Here is a 13,842-nt window from a genome sequence, read left to right as displayed (position 1 = left end):
ATTATCTATAAAGAAAGAGTTTTAGTCTTCAAGTTGACAATAGAGCATGAGCTTTTTCTTTTTATTTCTTTTCCTCATGATTATTGCTGCTGCCCAGACAACAGAAGGTTTAGTCTCTCAAGGGAGTGCTCAGTGGTGAGTGACTCCCTTGCTGAAGAGGGCTGAGGCATGCTAAACTTGGACAGGTCCAGGCTGAGGTCTAAGAAGGTGTACAGGGTGTAGTCGTGGTGCTGGGGGTTCCTGAACATGGTGTTGTCGAAAGGCTTGGTGGGGCTGGCAGCTTGAGAGGGCTTCTGTCGTGTCATCCTGCTGTTCCTGGCGAGGCACCAAGTCTTGTCCTTTCCCTCAAGCTCTAGGTCCATGGTCTTCTCCTCAAAAACTCCTTCTTAGGAACAGGAACTGACTTCAGATGTTGTACTGGTACCTGACCTTCCAAAATGTCCTCTTTAGCCTTCAGGATTTCTTCCTTTACCTTCTTCCTTGAATTTTCCTTGTTGAACAGGGGAAACGCTGCCTCCTCATCACCTTCCGGTACTTGTTTTTCCAAACGTCTCTCTGGTCTCAGGAGTTGCTTGCAGCTGTCCTGCTGCTCTGGTTCTTTCTGACAATCGCACAGGTGCTGGGCTGTAGACATCCGGCTATGTAGACAATCCTGACTTTGTATAATCAGGTAAGCTTTTATTTTAACTTCAGGTGGCTTTTGGCTTTATCTTTTTCACTTGACCTGAGCATTTTCTCTATTTTTTCCCTTTACATTTTGCTTCATAAATTCTTCGTCTGCTTTTAACATGGGTGTTGTGGTTTTTGGTTTAGTGTCTTTTCTGTCCTCTATTGGCTTCATGGTGGGCCCTTTCTTCTTTGCCTGACAGGGCCTCTTTGGAGGGGTGAGGTCTGGCTGTTCTACTGTGACCAGGTCTTCTTTTTTGCTGACGCTGCAAATTGGGGAGCTCTATTTGCAAGGGAACGGGAGGCCCGCGGTTTTGGAAGCCTTCCTCTGCCCCTGCTCATCATCCAAGGATCGACCTTGGAGCTGTCACCCTTCTGATCAGACTCTGAATTGGAGGAGCTGGACAAAGAGGACGATGAATCATCTGTCCCTCCCCTGCTCTCCTGAAAAGTTTGAATCTGAACCATTTTCTTAATAGAGGCAGAACTTTTTGAAGAAATTCTATCAAAGTCTTTCTTGACAAAAATTCTGGAAGCCCTTCATCTGTGAATAGCATGCTATCATTGGGACTGGGGCTAGGGCTTGCTACCTTCTTGCCGTGATTCACAACTGATGGGTAAGAACTGGCTGAAGACTAATTTTTAGACAATTCAGTTACTATTGGGGTGGCTAGTAGTTTGCCTCTCTCCTTTGGTTCCACTACATTTTTGGGTGAACTTTCCTTCGTGGAGTTCGGTGGCAGTCCCTTTTCTTTCTTCCCTGATTCTTCAGAGCCCCAGACTGTCCTTACAGCAGCAGAAGCAAGGCCACCATGACGGTCACATGGGGGGAGGGCTGGGCAAGGGCCGGGCAAGGGCCAGGTAGGCCAGAGTGATCATGAGTATTTTCCAAATCATTCAGTATACATGAAAGTTGATTTTTAAGAGCTTCATAGTATTCCCACATATAGATGGCCATGCAGTGCTTTTCCATTGCCCAATCGCTGGACATTTCTGTTTTTTACATGTTGCTGTCTTCCTTCATGTTTGATTTAAAATCAGAGTGAGATTAGAATATTTTAAGGCTATTAACATATATGAAATTTTATTCAAGGTACTTTGTGTCAACTAACACTTGAGTGTGTTTAAAAGTGAGACACTATCTGTTTGTCTTTTAAATTTTTGCCAATTTAGGGCACCTGGGTGGCTCAGTCAGTGAGGTGTCTGCCCTGGCTCAGGTCATGATCCTAGGGTCCTAGGACTGAGCCCTGCATTGGGCTCCTTGTTCAATGGAAAGCTTGTTTCTCCCTCTCCTTCTGTTTTAAATAAAATCTTAAAAATTAAAAAAAAAATTTCAATCTAACGATGAGGAATTATATCACTATTGACTAAACTTTGGTCAGCCATAACTGATAGGTTTTTGCAGTTTTTTATTTGCCCTTTAAATTTTTGTCTATGGTATTTCTTTTATAGACAACAATCTCTTATTTCTATGTCAGATGAATATTTTCCTTAGTAGTTTTATCATCTGTCTTTATTCTTTAAAAAGACATTGCTCATTCTTAAGTTGGATAGTTGTTCTTTAGTATTTTTCTTCCATCTTATGTGTGTGTGTGTGTTTTCATTCATGTCTGCTTACTTGTTTGCATCTGACATATGTTTTGGTTATTTTATGAGATAAAGATCTGCTTTGATTTTTTTTCTCAAATTGTTTTTCTAAATGCTGGAACAGTTTAGAAAATTGTTCCAACATTACTTATCGGAAGTATGAATCCTTTGCCAAGAGATAGAAATTCCGCCTTCAACATATGTATTTATAGCGTCATTTTGGGGGCCTTTAGGTCCCTTTCTTTGATCTGTTCCTCAGTCCTTGCAGTAGTACAAGACTAATATTTTACAAGACTAATATTTTAGAACCTTGGAATGAGATTCAATACAGGTAGAGCATAACTCTCCTTGTTACTCTATTCTTTCAAAACTTCTCTGGTTAGTCTTACTATTTATTTCTTTCAGTGAAATATACAATCTTTTTTTTCTTTTATTTGAAATCATTTTAAATCTCTAGGAAGTTATATGAATCAGTCAAAGAAGTGTATGCCCTTTACCCAGATTCAGTTTTCTTTAGCACTTCCCCATTTGCTTTATTACCCATTTGCATGTGTTATTATTTCTTTTTTATTTGAGAAAATGATGTGATTTTTAAAAATTATTTATATTTTTCACTTAAGGTAGATTGTATATGTCACACCCCTTAATATTTCAGTGTTTACTTTCTAAGAACAAGGATATTCTCTTTTATGATCATAGCATATAATTTATCAACTTCAGGAAATTTCATACACAACCTTTTTATCAAATCTTTCAGATTTGTCCCAGTTTGTCCAGTATTGTCCCAATAATATCATTTATAGCTTTTTTTTTTTTTCCTGCAGTAGAGAATCTAGTCTGGATTGTTGGATTTGTCCTGTCTGCTTAGTCCCTTTTAGTCTTTCTTTGGCTTTCATGCGACTGACATTCTTTGATGAACACAGACAGTTATTTTCTGTAGTGTTCTGTATTTGGGGTTTGAAGATGGTCCCTCATGAGAAAGATTCACGTTATACATTTCTAGTGAGAATACTATGGATTTGATGTGTTCTTTCCAGCATATCACATTGGGGTCACATGATGTGCACCTGCCTTTCATGGCTAATATTTATTGTGGCACCAGCCAGAGTATCGTCCATTTCTCTACTACATATTCACTGCTTTTCCCCTTGCACCTAGGAAGCACTCTTCAAAGGGACACTCCAAGACCTTTATCTTTGATGATTCTGGTCTGAACCAACCTTCATGTAGTTGCAAATAGTGATTTCCTGAACCCCATCCCCTCCATATTTATTAGCTGGTACTGGAGCAGAAGGATGAGCCCTGACTTTTATTTGTTAATGTACCTATTTGTTTTCAATGTGGACCCATGGATTCTTATTTAATAAGAATAATTGGTAGGTTAAAGTATCTTATTGATCTTAATCATTTTGATGCTAAATTTGTCCCAGACTCAACCAGCTGGAACCAGCTGAAGGTGATTCTTATGTTCTTTTTGTTATAGTCTCATTCTTTGAGCACTATGGTTTCTTAATGAGGTGGAAATGTATATGGCGATCATGAAAAAACTTCATGATATATTGCTAGGCAAAAGAAAGCAAGGTACAAAAAATACATATATAGTATTCTACCATTATGAAGAAAATGGGAAATAATACACATATTGATGTATTTCTTGACAAGGAAATTCTGTAAAGATAGCCCTCAGGAATATAGAAAGTGGTTACCCACAGTTGATGGACAAATAACCAGTGAAGACAAAAGTGGTGGTGAGATTTTTATACCAATGTCTTTTTTACAAAATTATTTTGAACCATGTGAATGTCTTAACCTTTGGGGGAAAAAATAAATTATAATGGTTAAAGCATTTATCTTCTCTTCTGTAATAGTTAATTATTCAATCAAATACTTTATGATAAAGTTTCTTACTATAGGCTGACCCCAGAAATTGGAAAAAATATAAAATAGACCTTATTAAAAGTACCTGGGAATATGTGTAAGTTATCGGGTTAAAGGATATAGCTTAAAGAATACACTCAATGGTATTATAATAATATTGTGTGGTGTTAGTTGGTAACTACACTTGTGAGAAAAATATGTTTGGGTAATATTCACAGCAACATAAGTAGTTAATGATGTTGGTACTCTAGAAAGAGATACATAATTCTACCTAGTTAACTGTTATTTCCCCCAAATAAGTTTGTGACAGCAAAGTTGATTAAATTGTATTTCTTTATTTCCATGAATTTTTTTTGAAATCAGAGTATATATTTTTCTACATTCTGGTACCAGATGTCCCAGCTCTGGAATCTGATATTTCTTCAAAGAGTCCTGTTTGGGGGATGATATTTAACAAACAAAATCCGGCTTCTGGATGGCTCATAGGTACTAGGGCATGATTGCTTTCAAGCCCATTCAAAACCAGTTCAGTTCCAGAAGTTTCTTACTTTGACAAATCACTGATGTCTTCTAGTACAAGAAACTGCTTTTTGAAGCAAAGCAGCGTCCTTAGAACACTTTCGTATTTCACATATTTTAATCTCCCTTCTTTCACAGTGAAAACCCTGATCCCATCATAAATACATTCACTAATTTGCTCAGTTCTACAGCCCATGTAGTTTTGGAACCATACCTCCATTAAACCAAACCTTCTAAAAAGAGTTCAATATTTGATAGCAGCTACTTATTCTTTTTTCTTTTCACTAGTTGAAGATGTATGTGAAAGTTCTGTGTTGAAAAGTTATCTACCTTTGTTTTCTTTGCTCTCTTCAGTGTTATTATTCATTTAAAATGCAGTTTGGGTTCATTAATTAGTTTATGTTTAGTTTAGTGTTTGTTTAGTAGTTAGTGTTTTAGTTTGTGTTTAGTTTTATTTCCATTGTTGCTGATTTAATTTTATTTATTTATTGCATACGTAGGATATTAACATGACTCTAAAAGTCAAGAGTGTACCAGAAAAGGAGGAGTTTTGAAGGGTCTCTCTGTCCCTTATACCTTCTCATCTAGCCCTTCCCCAGCCCTTGGTAGGTAACCAGTTTGATTGATTTTTGGTTTATTCTTACTCATTTTTCTTTGGAAAAATAAGCGGGTGCATGTATGTTTTCTTATTTTCCTTTGTTTCTTACACAAAGGTAGCACATTATTTATAATCTTTTACTTTGCTCTGTTTACTGAAATGTATCTTGATAGTTATTCTCCATGCTGTTCATGGAGACCTCCTTTCATCTTCCTTGTGGATACTGTGTTCCCCATTTGTGTAAGTACCATAGCTTATTCAATTAATCACCTGTATGGGCACTTAGAAAACTGTCGATATTTTGCAATTATGCATCATGCTGTAATGAGTGACCATGTGCATATATGCTTTTGTATTGTTGGAGATATTTGTTCAGGTGTATTTTCAGAAACATGATTGCAGGATCAGATAACAAACACATATTGAGTTTTATAATACATGTGCATATTCTCCTCTGTTGGGGTGGTTACTCTGAATTTCCACCATCGATATATGAATGTGACCCTTTTCCCATGGATTTACCATGTTACACGTTGGATTTTTGCTGTTCTTATGGTTGAGAAATTTGCATTTCTCTTAGTAAAAGTGAAATTGAACATCTTTTTGTATATTTAAAAATCATTTTGAAATCATCTTGTAAAATATCTTTTGCCTTCTCTGTAAATTTTTTTTCATTTCCTCAATTTTTTTTCTTCTATAAGGAGTTTATTTGGTAAATAATGTAATTTTAGAAGTAAAAAGGAGATATTCTCTGATTTTTTTTTCCAAATTAACATTGATTGGCACTCTATTTATTTTTTAAGATTATTTATTTATTTATTGACAGAGAGAGAGAGAGAGAGCAGAAGTAGGGGGAGCAGCAGACAGAGGGAGTGGGAGGTGCAGTCTCCCTGCAGAACAAGAAACCTGATGCGGGGTTTGATCCCAGGACTCTGGGATCATGACCTGAACTGAAGGTGGATGCTTAGCCTACTGAGCCACCCAGGCAACCCAACACTGACACTTTAAATAAACGTTATTAATATTTCCTCAATGTTTAAAAATTACAGATGTTAAAAAAAAGTAATGGAATATTATTGAAATACTTTCTCCTAATTTTTCATTTGTGTTTTGACTGCTTAGAATGGTTTTGTTTTTGTGTGAGAAAACTTTTCCCTAGTTTTATTGAGATATAATTGACACATGAAAATTTTATTTTATGTACTCAAATGCACCAATCTCTCTTTTTTTAATTGAAGTATAGTTGATACACAGTGTTACATTAGTTCAAATATACAACCAGTTCTCTATGTTTTTGGGTCTGTTTCTGCCTTTGCTCATTTGTTTCTTTCTTTCTTTTTTTTTTTTTAGATTCCACATGTAAGTGAAATTGTATGGTATTTGTCTTTTTCTGTTTGACTTATTTCATTTAGCATAATACTCTCCAGGTCCATCCATGTTGTCACAAAGGGCAAGATCTCATCCTTTTTTATGGTTGAGTAATATTCCTATGTGTGTATATGTATGTGTATGTGAGTGTGTGTGTGTCTTTATAGGTTGTTTCCATATCTTGACTATCAAAATAATGCTGCAATAAATATAGGGGTGCAGATACCTTTCCAAATTAATGTTTTTGTTTCTTTCGGGTAAGTACCCATTGATGGAATTCTTAGATCTTACGGTATTCCTATTTTTGATTTTTTGAGGAACCTCTGTATTGTTTTCCATATTGGCTGTACCAATTCACATTCCCACCAACAGTGCACAAGGTTGCTTTTTCTCCACATCTTTGTCAACACTTGTCACTTACCTTTTTGATATTAGCCATTCTGACAGGCATAAGGTGATATCTCATTGTGGTTTTGATTGGCATATACCTAGTAAATGTTGGACACAAAACTGATATTTAAAGATTTTAAAACTCTTTACCCTCAGGAAGACTGGAATATGTATAATTTTGCATCTCATCAAAAATTCCCTTTTTATGGATCTACTTCAATATTCATATAAAGACATTAATTTTTTTTTTGCCAAAGCGCTGATGGCAATTTCCCTAGTGGTAACAGATAAATAGAAAACTTAAATCTTTAGCAGTCGATGCTGCATAATATTTCCAAGAGTTTCATCGAGTTGTAACCATGTAATTTAATTTACCTATAATTCAAAGGTTCATTGTCTTTTTTATGGGAAAAAAAAATCTGTCAGACAGGGAAATACATAATGCCCACAGAGAGACATTAAATTTTTCACTGTAAAGACAAAATACTGCATATGAATCCATCACCCATTTCCCTAGCTCATCCTTATTTGACATATTTAATGAAAATCACTGATGGTTCCAGGTATCATAAACTACTCTCTAAAACAAAACAGAGAAGTTATAATACTTGCATATTTCACATTGAAGGAGTGATGAAAACTTCACTTCAGACATTTATTCTGTGATTTCAATAAGTGTAGTTAAAATTTTAGCTCAGGAGCCATAAATCACCATATGCTCTGTTACGTCTAGGTTTGGACTTGGAACCTTGGATGTTGACAGAATTAACATATTAATTTGAGCTTTTCCTGGGTGTTTCGATGTAACTTTTGGTATTTCTTTTCCCAAAGACTTAAAAAAAGCCTTTCATTTAAAATGCATTACTTAGGGAACTCTTTTAATGATCTCACTTCTTTTCATTAAACAGGCAAAATCACATTTCTTTGAAACATATCTGCCCAGAATTTGACTATTGAATGGAGATGAGTAATTTTTGGATGTGTGGAACATCTGTTGGGAATTTTGGAAAGGAATCGCCAACTCCGCTCATGTGACTGATTTCCTATGAAAGCAGCAAAAACATTCTATCAGGGAGTAAAACTAAAGCTGTCTCCATAGAGCAGTTATAAAATGCAGGGAAAGCCAGGGCAACTTGTAGCTTCCTAAATGCCTGATTTCATGGTTTGCCGTCCTCCATGCTCCTCACCCCATATTCCTCCACATGACCATCCCTAATGCGCATCTCTGATCCTCTCATTCCTTTCTTCCCAAATCTTTATAACATCCCAACACCTACTAGACAAAGTCCAGATGCCTGGATATGCCACTTAAAATCCCCCACAATCAGCTTGATTCTTATCTGCAGTCTCACATGCTGCCACCTGTGCTCCATTCTCTGACTCTAACCCTTCGGGAGCCAAAAACTCTTACCTCTCCTTCTGTCTCTCCACCTCCACACCCATGTGTCTGCTCTCTCCTTAGCCTGTAATTCATCCCCGTCCCAAGTTCTCCATCTCCAGTTCCCCTAAGTCCCCTGCAAAATAGTCCCTGATTTTTCCGACTAGATGTGACCTACTCTATGTGCTTATTTTTATTTTTTTTCATAGACATGAGGATTTATGTTGTACATAGTACTTTATTCTTTACTCTTTCCGTTTAATACTGTTTAAATATCAACTGAGCATGTACACCTCTTTCTCATTTTTTTTTTTTAAGATTTTATCTATCTGACAGAGAGACAGAGATCACAAGAAGGCAGAGAGGCCGGCAGAGAGAGAGAGAGGGAGAAGCAGGCTCCCTGCTGAGCAGAGAGCCCGATGTGGGGCTCGATCCCAGGACCCTGAGATCATGACCTGAGCCGAAGGCAGAGGCTTAACCCGCTGAGCCACCCAGGTGCCCCTCTTTCTCATTTTTTAATATGCATGTCTTTATTCAATGATTTTCAAGAATAAACAAAGAATGCTATCCTTTTTTCCTCCTTAATTAAAGATAAAACTAAAGCCTTAGAGAAAATCGAGGGAGCCGGGAAGAAGGCTGTACTGTTCCTTAGTTTTTAAAGGGCTCGCTTCATATTTTTAACAGCCACATTCTAACAAATCACATGGGCACGCCATAATTTAATTAACCGATCCAGTCGTAATGGATATGTTAATTGTTCCTAGTTGTGGTCTTTTAAAAAAAAATCCATTAAAAATAGCATCTATTGGGACGCCTGAGTGGCTCAGTGGGTTAAGCCACTGCCTCCCACTCAGGTCGTGATCCTAGGGTCCTGGGATCAAGTCCTGCATTGGGCTCCTTGCTCAGTGGGGAGCCTGCTTCTCTCTCTGCCTCTGCCTGCCACTCTGCCTGTTTCTGCATGATCTCTCTCTCTGACAAATAAATAAAATCTTTTAAAAAAATAGCACCTATTATAAATACTCTTAAATGTGTATATTGGAAAAAATTTGCAAGGGTTATCAGTAGGATTAATTCCTAGCAGTGAGAGTACTTTCTATTTTGAATTAATGATTTATGGTGGTGTCTCTTCGCCACCGTCCCCTCTCCCAGAGGCCTCTTGGCTTCTTGACATCATGCATTTATTCATCAGGCTTTAGGCAGAGTCCTTTATGGGCCCAGCACACTTCCGCTGCTCAACTCTGCTAGGCAGAGTCCTTTATCGATGTACACGTTGTTCAGTCCTCAGAACAACCCGATGGCGTTGGGGATGGTTATTTTCATTCCACGGATGAGGAGACTGAAGCTTCAAGAAGTGAAGTTACTTGCAAAAAGCAAGTTGATTTGAACTGGGTTCAGGAGGTTGCCTGTGAACTCACTCAGTCTCCCATAACCATGGCGCCCTCTTCCACGTAGCCAGTCCTCTGACGTGTTTGCTCTGTGATTATGCCTGGAACAGAACACGTAAACTTGCACAGAAAAGAAAACAAATATTGTTCACATAAAGGGAAGCCATTTCTGCCTTCAGCCACAAATTGTTCTGGCGATTCTACTGGTTATTTTCCTTGAAGATACTTATCTTCTGGAAGAAATCACTTAAAAAAAGATCTCTTTTGTGTTTGGTTAATACCCGTGTTTCCATAAGTAAATCCCTGTATAAACAGTTTATTTGTAAGTTTTTAGGAGGAATTCTAACTATATTTTTTTGATAGAAAAACAGACAGAGGGAAGGTGTAAGGGCCTATTCAGCCAGAGTGGCCCCACCCCGGTTGAACTGCCATTTTGTTGTTTATGCAGTAAAACTTAAATTGACCCTGCCCCCCTCCCCCCAGGGGAACTTACTTAAAAACAAGTCCTGGAAACCAGTCCCAGGTAACAAAGCCCAAATACAAGGGTGGATCAGGCCAGGTGGAGACATCCCATCAGTGGGGGAGATGCATACTGTCTCCCTAGTTACCAAGGAGTATGGGCCCCGCCCTTTGGGCACCTTTTGGGCGCCAATTCTGAACAAGGTGATAGGCTGGTTCAAATATCTACTAGGGTAAGTTATAATTCAATAGGTCACTTATGTGTGACCGAGCATGGCTTTGCAGCTTTCTCTGTGTGTTACGATTTCATTGGCCACCTGTGTGTGGCCAGGCCCAACCACATGGCCTTTACTCTATAAAAGTTAGTCTGTGAAGCAGAGAGAGGTCACCGTCTCTGTCCTCTCTGTAAGGGGTAGCCCCAACCGGTCTGTTTGATGGTTGGTTTGATTCTTGATGCTTGGCACGAAATAAAGCTTTGCTTGACCTTCGCCTTGTAACAGTCTCGCTCCTTTAATCACGGACCCATTATTGGGGGACCCAACATTGGAGACCCAACAAAGGTTTTCATGATTAGAAAGAAAAGTTTAAGACATTCCTTCTTTTCTAGAATATTTACCAAGCTTGTGTTACATGCCTGTGTTGTTCTACCAGTGGGAGGAAGAGGCAGGGGTAGAAACGTCTGGAACAAAAAGTAGAAGATTAATTACATGTGTGGATGCACTGGGTGATCCTGAGTCACTTCAGAGAGCACCCTGGAGCCTCAGGGGAAGCTTCCTCTGATCACATGGGAGTAGCAGTCTGATGTTCAGGGGTGAGAGTGAACTGGGTTTGCCTGGCATGAGTGTGGTGGGTTAGAGGTGGCAGTGGAGGGTGGGAGGGAGAGGCTGGACATCAGAAATAGCAGGAACACCATGTGCAAAGGCCAGGCCTAGCGTGTGGGCACATATCAGGATCCAGAGGAGGACGTGCAATCTTAGTATTAAGGATAGGAAGAGTGGTACAGGGAGAGGCTGCCTTTGGCCACTGTGGGCAATGTTTCTTAATACAGTAGCTTTATTGACATGTCACTCACATACCATATAGTTTTGCCCATTTAAAATGTACAATTCAATGGTTTACAGAGCTGTACACCATCACCTTGGTCAATGCCAGAGTGTTTTCATTGCCCTAGAAGGAAACCCCATACTCATTGCTTGTCATTCCCCATTCCCATCTACTCACTCCCCCATCCCCTTCCACCACTAATACACTTTCTTTCTCTATGGATGTACCTACTTTTGACATTTCATATAAATGGAATCATGCATGATGTGACCTTTGTGTCTGGCTTCTTTCACATGGTATCAGGTTTTCAAGATCCAGCCTTGTTACAGCTTGTATCAGTACTCCTTCCCTTTTTATTTTTGCCAAATAATTTTTGAATTTTATTGCCAAATAAATGTTTGTGATATTTTATCTTTGATGTTGTATAGTGATTTCAGCAGCTTCTCACATGCCTCAGAGACTTGAAGTCCTAAAACAAGCTCACCTTGAAGACAGTTGAAATGTGAACTCCTATCCTGGTTATTGTTATTCTTAAAACACTTAAATATCATGCAATAGAATTATTGTAAATGGCCAACTGTGACCTCTAAAATAGGATAACACACATTTTCTCCTTTGAAGAAATAATAACTCCTGCATTTTTAGTGCTAAATTTTTTGCAGTCTTATCAGAGAATGTAAACATGACACTTTTTATAACTTCAATTAAAGAACAAGGGTTTACATAGTATTGGTACACTTTCTCAATAATGGATAGAAATTTGTTTTAGGGACAGTATGTGGGGAATTTTTTGTGGGCAACATTTGAAACCTATTCCTATTGGAAGAAATAAGTGGAATAATGTTACCTTCTAATAAATGTTTTTAATTGTTTCAGAACATAATGCTATAATCTTGCCAGTTTTTTTTTTTATTTCCTCCTTTTTTTTTTTTTTTTTTTTTTTGGTTTGGTCATGCCAAAATAAAATGATAGAGGTAGAATCAGACAGTAATTACTTTTCTTTCCTTGTGATATGAAAAACTCACTCTGGAAAATAATCTTCTGCTGTCAGATTACTATGAATTGCACAGTGAAAATAACCATACAACAGTATAGTTTGCCACCTCAGCTGTCACTTCTTTGTTCCTTGGCTAAAAAAGCTCATCTTTTTTCCCTAAGTGCAGCCTGTGGGAAGAGCACAAACCTAGAAAGAGACAGGGAAAGGTAGAATTTAAATTGTGACTCTTTGCCCGCACACTGTGAGACTTTGGGAAAGTGGCTTAAAGTTTCTGAGTATCCACTTCCTCACCTGTGAATTAGGAATGACGACGTCTCTATCATGGGATTTTTGGAAGGGCCGGATCAGCTAGCATCTCTAAGTTAGCAGTAGCATCCCTGGAACACAGTAGGAGCTCACACAAGGGCAGTTATTAAATAAGGAAGACTTTGACTCCACAGGACACAAATGGTTCTTGAATTGTTTTAGGTCTTGCCTCCCATGTTAAAATAGTGTCCCTATGTTGCCAAGCAGTATGCTTCCTATTCTTATCACCCAACCCATCAAGTATTAAAGTTAAAATTAAGGTGTTAGAATTAAAATCAGAATATGAGGGGTGCCTGGGTGGCTCCATGGGTTAAGCTCTGCCTTCAGGTTAGGTCATGATCTTAGGGTCCTGGGATCAAGCCCTGCATTGGGCTCTCTGCTCAGCAGGGAGCCTGCTTCCCCCTTTCTCTGCCTACTTGTGATCTCTCTCTCTCTCTCTCTGTGTCGAATAAATAAATAAAATCTTTAAAACCAGAATATGAGCTCCAAGAGGCCAAGAACGTCTCTGCCTTGTTAAATGCTGTCTACAGTTGAGATTTGAGTAGGTATCTCAGTACATGCCACAAAAATCAGTGAGTTACGCATCTACTACGTATCAGGCTCTGTGGTTAGCTCTATGGATGATGTAAGAAAATAGCCTAGCACCCAGTTACTGTTCTCAAGCAACTTGGAATACGAGTTTGAGTAGTATTGGCTAGGCTCCTTTAGGGATTGAGATGGGCTCAAATTACCCAGAGGAAGTGTGAGAACGTTCAGGCAGCTGTCTGAGAGACACCCAGGAAGGGGCCATAGAGACCTGGCCCATCATTCGGAATAATCAGTGTGTCTTCAACTGTCTAACAAGGTGGATTTTTTTGAGAGGCTTTGCCATACTCATGTCTTATGTCTTCTTTCTTTATCTCAGCTTCCAATCTGATTGCAGTGCTGCTTCTATTGATATCACTTACCTACCTCTCTTTCTGACTTTGAAGCCTCTCAAAAGAGAAGGTCTAGCTGACTTTTGGGTTAGAATCCAGTATAGAACATCTCTGTAGGAAGGGATTTTTTTTTTTTTAAATGTTTTTTTTTTTTTAAAGATTTTATTTATTTATTTGGCAGACAGAGATCACAAGTAGGCAGAGAGGCAGTCAGAGAGAGAGAGGAAGGGAAGCAGGCTCCCCGCTGAGCAGAGAGCCCGACGCGGGGCTCGATCCCAGGACCCTGGGACCACGACCCGAGCCGAAGGCAGAGGCTTTAACCCACTGAGCCACCCAGGCGCCCCTAGTAC

General features: G+C 38.7%; 1 pseudogene; it reads right to left on the bottom strand.

Annotated features, from left to right (window-relative positions):
- Positions 1–521: 521 nt before the first annotated feature.
- Positions 522–13,842, bottom strand: part of LOC111141100 — a 111,548-nt pseudogene continuing 98,227 nt past the window's right edge.

This window comes from Enhydra lutris, unplaced genomic scaffold, assembly GCF_002288905.1.
Source record: "Enhydra lutris kenyoni isolate GAN:26980312 unplaced genomic scaffold, ASM228890v2 scaffoldscaffold5, whole genome shotgun sequence".
NCBI classification, from domain to species: domain Eukaryota; kingdom Metazoa; phylum Chordata; class Mammalia; order Carnivora; family Mustelidae; genus Enhydra; species Enhydra lutris.
The sequence above is the reverse complement of the archived record's forward strand: the minus strand, read 5'-3'. Positions and strand labels throughout refer to the sequence as shown.